Source organism: Lactuca serriola, chromosome 3, assembly GCF_051521515.1.
Source record: "Lactuca serriola cultivar US96UC23 chromosome 3, Lser_US96UC23_V15, whole genome shotgun sequence".
Lineage (NCBI taxonomy): Eukaryota > Viridiplantae > Streptophyta > Magnoliopsida > Asterales > Asteraceae > Lactuca > Lactuca serriola.
This window is the reverse complement of record NC_136410.1, coordinates 198204049-198211253: the sequence shown is the minus strand read 5'-3', so window position 1 is coordinate 198211253 and position 7205 is coordinate 198204049. Positions and strand designations below refer to the sequence as shown.

At 30.4% G+C, this 7205-nt stretch overlaps 1 long non-coding RNA gene across 1 annotated transcript; it reads left to right on the top strand.

Moving 5' to 3' along the window:
* Nucleotides 1-2953: 2953 nt before the first annotated feature.
* On the top strand, nt 2954-4469 carry LOC145094776 (uncharacterized). Its single transcript, XR_013703549.1, has 3 exons — nt 2954-3209; nt 3325-3400; nt 3490-4469. It is a non-coding gene; the product is annotated as an uncharacterized LOC145094776 (long non-coding RNA).
* Nucleotides 4470-7205: the final 2736 nt, after the last annotated feature.

Below are 7205 nucleotides of genomic sequence, written 5' to 3'. Positions count from 1 at the left end.
TATATATATATATATATATATATATATATAAGTCTTGAAAGTTCAAACAATTCCTTGCCATTCCTCACAATTCGAAATTATGAATAGGGTTGTCGTATTCATATTGTGAATTTGAGGATGCAATTAACACAACCAATATCCATATTGTCTTTTATTAGATATTTAAAATCTACTAGCGTAAATATTTCCTCATAATCATTCTTATTAATTAGAGTGAAACCTTTGCTACCTAGATTTTATGGTTCATATGTTCCCATCCATGTGAATCTATCATTTTCAACCTATAATCAAAAGACAAGGTTTAGGACGAACCAAAATTAAAATTTAGCTTTCCTTCATTGGCTGAACTTCGCTATTCTAAATTTCATTCCCTCAGGTTGCATGCTAATGATAAATAAATGGTTTATTGTTGGTTGACTCTTGAAACTCTGAAGATCAATATGATTTCCACTGACTTCTTGACATATGAGTTTTCTCTTTTGCTTCTTGATTAACAAAAAACATCACAACTCCAATTCTATATGTGCTAGAGTAAGAATACATTTTAGTCTACATATTTCGAGGTGTTTTTAACCTTCTTAGTTTGAAAAAAGTTTTGAGATACGATTTGTAGTTACTAGAGTAGAACTGTAAAACTTGATTGGAACAAAGTATTACTCATCTCTAGATCAAACTAATTGCAACAATATCTGATTCATCTTCTTAGTCAATCAATTACACTGGGATGTTCTTCAAGGATCAGTTATGATATAAATCCACAATCACTAAGATGACACTACTAGAAAAATACCCTTTAATGACACACATTACATGTCGTAAAATCCACAGACGACACTCATTTGCGTGTCGTAACCTTACGACACACATTTATGATGCACTCTTATGACACGCAATGCGTGTCAAGGAAGACCCTGTCATAAAGAATTCGACACACATTTGCGTTTCGTAACCTTACGACGCGCGTTTACAAATCGCCTTACGTATCATTAAAGCCCATGTTATAAAGAAAGATGACAAACATTTTTGCGTGTCATAATTTTAAAATTTTTAATATATATATATATATATATATATATATATGTGTGTGTGTGTGTGTGTGTGTGTGTGTGATAGTTTTACTAATTTTCAAATTAAATAACACGTTTGTAGTCTCATAATACAAAATAAATTACTTATATAACAAAACAATACATTATATATACATATTAAACTTGGACAATGCTAAGGAATAGTGTCCTCATGCTAATTTGTGCAGGAATAGGAACAGTGACTTCATGTTAAATTGCGCAGTGTATTGGGATCTCCTCTCAATACTTCTCGAAGCTTTCATTCCCACTGCCACTATTCTCCACCGCCTTAAGCGGCTGTCATTCGTTACTTGCGACGTGTTATGTTCTGCTTCCACCGCCCACTGCTTCCAATTGCAAACGAACAACAGATAATATATTGCTACCTCTTTCCTCCACTGGCTTATCTAACTGGATTAATCCTTACCCTACGGAAGCTCCCTTCATACCACAAACCGATTTTCGACCTCAAAGCTAAGCTCAAGATTAGGGCTTTGTTTTTGCTTCTTGGGTAAACTGAAGCTTACATCCGCGACCATCCTGCTACCGTGTTCTACTATACCATTATGCGAAATCAAGTTTTTCACCACCTGATGGTATCATATCAGGTAAACGCTTAACTTTAATTTGTTTAAAATACGTTTTGTTTTTGTTTTGGATGTAAATTACTACAAATTGTTAAGTTTTTTGTGATGAAATCCATTAAACGCATGGAAAAAAAAAAGTTTTGGGGAAAATAAATCAGATGGAAAGTGTATAACAATTTACTTCTCTTCTGATGGGTCTATTTTTTTATTTATTGGTTTTTATTTCTCTCTGTTTGAAGAACTTTGACGCCGTCACCGAGAACAACTAAAGTCTCTACCGGTGGAGATTTGGGAATCATCAAGACATGATGTCCGAGTTATGAAAGTCTCTCAATTCCTGTGGATAAAAACTCTGAAGGCAGTTTTAGTCGAGGACATGATTGATATAAGAGCATCATCTTCCTTTTTATGACTTTTAAATTTCACTTTTTATGCTTATGACACCATATTTGTTCTTATGTCGACTTTTTTTTTTTGGGTTGTTTGTATCTCAGACTGTAAATGACTTCGTTTGAAGGTCACCGAGCTTAGGATTGCAGTTGGTTGATAGGGCGATACAGGTATTGGAACAATTTGGAATGGTATGCTAACTTTGATTACGTGTTGAAACATTTGCCCATCAACTGTTTGTTAAAAGTTTTTACTGAATTCATAATTTTTATGTCGTCTCTAACCGAAACTTATCATCTATTGGTTTATGAGATTTACTCAAACAAACTAATCAAAGAATGAAACAATGGTTTTTGTGTTTGAATCCCAGGTACAACTTTGTTCCAAACAGACAGATACAATTGGATTTTTGAAGTCAAAGTGATGCAACTTCCTCTCCTCTTTCAGCAGAAAAATCAACAACTGTGACAAAAATACCCTTTTGGCCAAAACTTACTGTATTTGCTTCATATAATGATTACTTCTTCAATTTTTCTTTGTGTGTGTGCGTATGTGTGTTTTGGTTAAAGATTTTTGATTGATCGTTGACTCAGTTGCACTGGAACTTTGGAAACAAATATTTTCGTGTCCACCAACTCTTCAATTGCACCGATATCTCCTATTCCATACCAATTTTTCACTGGCTTAGATTAACTCTTTTCTCATTTTTCAAATGGGTGAAACAGGTTCTCTTTGTTCCTTTTTTAATAAAAAGGGATAGGAAAAAGATACAATTCCTAAAGTTTTTGGTTCATGTTTGAAGCTTACAGCATACTACCTGTATATATATATTTTTTTAATTCCAACTCTCCAAACTGGAAGGAATATTCCTGCAACACAGGTAATAAAATAAGGCTTTTTTTCTTTGTTCTTCGTTTGTTTAACCAAAACTTGATGTATGATATTTTTTTAAGTCTGAAAACGGTCTGGAAATTGGGGCACTTATGATTACTTTTCAGATTTCATATCTGCAAAGGATTTGTTATTTTTATTTTCTTTTATAATTTTTTGGATGTGAAGTCCATTGTAGGTAATGAGTGTTTGCATCCTCTTGGGTCGGGGAATCTGGTGGCACCTAAAATACTGGTGATCTTCACGTTTTACACATTTCCATTAATAGCTTCTGGTAACGGCATCAATTTTTTATTAATTTTTTTTAGCAATTTTTAAAAATTAAAAAAACCCACCATTTATATGATTTTATATATAGAGCTAAACATTTAAAGTATCTATATTTATAGGTAGTTCGAGATGTGAATAAGAACTACAAAGAAAAAGCAGGTTGTTGCTCCTAAATATGCATGCTACTTTTTCATGGTAGGACAAAAAAATCCATATTAGTCTATAGTCCAACCTATTCATCTCAATTGTGAAGTCATATTTCTATCTTAATTTTGTGTTGGCAGGTTATGTATATGGGGAATTCTTTTTAATAGACAACGAGGGCAATTCTCTAATTTTTGTTTGCAAATATCTTAATTAGTTTTGGTATGGTTTGTTTATGTTACAAAAAAGTTTCGTGTTAAAGGACCAAATAGCACTTCTTTTCAGGGGTAATGCAGAATTGAAATGTGTTGTAGCTGCCAGGTGCAAGTGATAGCCATGTATGTTCGATTTACAAATGAACCCCATCTCTCTTTTCGTATTCTTTTGTTCTTTTGTGTCTTTATGGAGGTAAGTGAAAAAGGATTATGATCACGTGAAGAAAGTAAATTATTTTAAGGATAATTGTTGTTAGTATCAATGGGTATGGATGATGACTATAATGATGAAATATTAACAAAATATTTGAATGACAGATAATTATTCGTAGAGGAACCTATGGTGAAAAGAAAGGTAGCCCAAAAGAAAAGTCTCAAGTTGTTAGATGTGAATTTGTAAAAGCCATGGTTGGATCGTGTTTTTGGTTTTTTACTTGCCCACCAAATTTGTCCATGCTGTAATGGACGAATCATGTAAGTGCGATCTCCATTTGACCAGTTTTGTTTTGTTATTATATGATGGAAAAACTACAGAGATGAACATTAGGTGTTTGGCTACATAAAAAAAAAACTCACACTAAGCTTTTTACACTTTTGTTGTTAAGTTCCCAAAAGAAAAGTCTCAAGTTGTTGACGTGAATTTGTAAAAGCCATGGTTGGATTGTGTTTTTGGTTTTTTACATTTTCCTTTTTGCCTGAGTTTTAGTTGTTCTGATATCAATATTGATGTATATGTCTTTAATACTACCATGATTTACCGTTGCATTTCTTATTTTGGGCTTTGTGGTATGCTAAGAAAGTTGATGGTGGTATTGAACTATTGATGTTATTTTGCTAGCCACTAACGACAGGTTTGTTTCATCCGATTCATGTCAAATTACATAGATTAGCAATGTACTTTACTATGGATACAATTTAGGCAGTGTACTTCAGATAATAGATGTATGAAACACATGAACATCCACACAAAACAAACACTTTCCGCCCCGCGCAACGCGCGGGATACCTTTCTAGTTATTATTATTATTATTATTATTATTATTATTATTATTATTATTTTGTGTGTGTTTTCTCTTCACCTTCGATACCAAAAGTTTCAAATAAACTTTTTAAACAAAATAACTTTCATTTTTCCACCAATTGCAATTCAACATGTATTTCATTAAAAACTAATATTTTATTCATTGTTTTAGAGAAAACCGTTTATGTTTCAAAAAGTTACTAATTTGAAATGTTTTAAAATGAAATAACAAGAAATAACTTTAAGTCTTGAACTAAATGTATAATAATCTATATATATTTCCTTTGCATCAACAGTTTCGTATTAATTGGCTTGATTATCAGTTCAATATGATTTTTTATATTATATATAGACTAAAATAATACCTTATAGTAACGAGTAACCCATTGAGATGCATGACTGCCATCAAAAACGAACTTCAAATAAAAAATAGACCATTAAGAACGACTAATTAAATTGTAAAAAAAATCGAGTTGTCAAATTTCTAAAACTTTCAAGATATCAATGATTTTTTCAGAAAGTTAAATAAAATAATGACTTTTTAAGAAAATTTTGTAAGCATAAGGACTTTTATGAACTTGACACTTTTATAAAATATACACTATTAAGATAAATAAATAAAATTAGCCAAAACAGGGCTAGCAACACTTTCAATACACTTTGGCTACTCATGCAGTCCTTTAAAGCTATAACATTGTAAAGATTACGTCAATGGAAAATATTACAAATATAGCTGTTTGTGGTTATTTGTAGATTGAAGATAATATGTAAATTGAAAGAAAACTATACTATAAATTGAATTGTTTTCTCCCAACTTCTATTATCTACGTTCATATTATAACACAAAGAAAACTGTTGAGCAAGATTGCTTAAAATAATAACGTTCATATTATAACACAAAGAAAACTGTTGACCAAGATTGCTTAAAATAATACTAATTATTGCATGGATTCTTCAAAATTGAATTCAAAATAAATATGGAGGGTTTTTGCTTCAACAAGGAACAAACTCCACTATACCACCAAGGGAACCATGGATTAAAGCACTCATTGTCTTGCTTTCTTCATAAATAATGTCTCACAGAGCATGATTAAGACAATTTAAGGATACTAATTTAGATTTAATATATATATATATATATATATATATATATATATATATATATATATATATATATATATATATATATATGGGCAAAAATATGGATGCACATTTAGGGTTGGATGCACATGTACCGTATCACAGAAAAATATCTTACATTTTTTTCTTTTCTTCTTTTTTAATTTTAGTGATAAATTTATTAACAGAAAAAAGCAAAATATACCAAAATTTATAATTGTTTTATCCTTTTTTTTATAAACATCCATATTAATATCTAAAAATCAAAAAAAAAAGTACTTCATTGTCTTGTTGTTTTAATATTTAAGTTTATTCTTTATCGGAAAAAATAAAATATAGAAAGATTATATGTTTTTCTCTATAAATAGAAATCTATATCAATAAAAAAATAGTTTTTTTTCACTGAAATCTCGTTGAATTTACACTGTGAATTTGAACTATATATAATCCAACTTTTAGATTTCACAATGTGAATCTAATTTACTATTACAACACTTTGATCATTCACAAATTAATTCAATGAAATTTAGATGTGAATTGAAATATATTTACCGGTACTTGTATACTATTTTAATGTTTTGGTTATTCATAAATTACTTTTGTAAAATTCGAGAGTGAATTTATTCACATTATGAATCTGCACTTTATATAATTCAATTTTCAGCACTTAAAAAATCAATATAACTTAAAAAATTATTCACATTATATATATATATATATATATATATATATATATATATATATATATATATATATATAGTCGGGTTTTTATTCAAAAATTGTTTCAAAAACATAAACATAACAATATAAGACTTAAGATTTGAACAAAATAAACTAGTTTTATTCCCAACAAAAAATCATTTTGCAAGACATAGAAATATTAAAATAACCAAAGAAAGAAAGTGTTACAACCTTTGAAGGCATTGGTTCTTTTTGGCAATTAGGAAGTTGATGAAGATGACTTTAAGCTCCAAAGAAAAAGCTCTCTAGAAGTATCCACCAAGCAAGAGTAGAACCATCATATGTGCTAGCAAACACTTGTAAAATGTTTCTCATAATCTTTAATAGATATTCCAAAATAGGATTAAAGAGAAGTTGTAACGCCCATAGATCCGGGCTAGTCAATTTAGAGGCAATAAGTGTCGAAAATGACTTTTTTGACAAAAGATTACTTAGAATAAATAATCTTAACCAAGCTTTAGAATACGTCTCAAGGGTTCCGTACATATAAAGAACGTTGAAATCCGAGTTATAACGAATAAGTTATGGTTCGTCGAAGTTTTACGGCAAAACCGGCACGGCACCCGGAGACGTAAATAGTGAATTTACGATGGAGGACTTTTTAGCCTTAGGGATCTACACGAAAGTTGTAGTATATGTTAAATCGAGAACATCCATCAAAAGAACGCCCAAATCTGACTTCATATGAGGAAGTTATGATTTTTCTAAGATTCGGCTTAGCAGTGCACGACCCGAAACTCGAATTTTAGTTCGAGCGGTT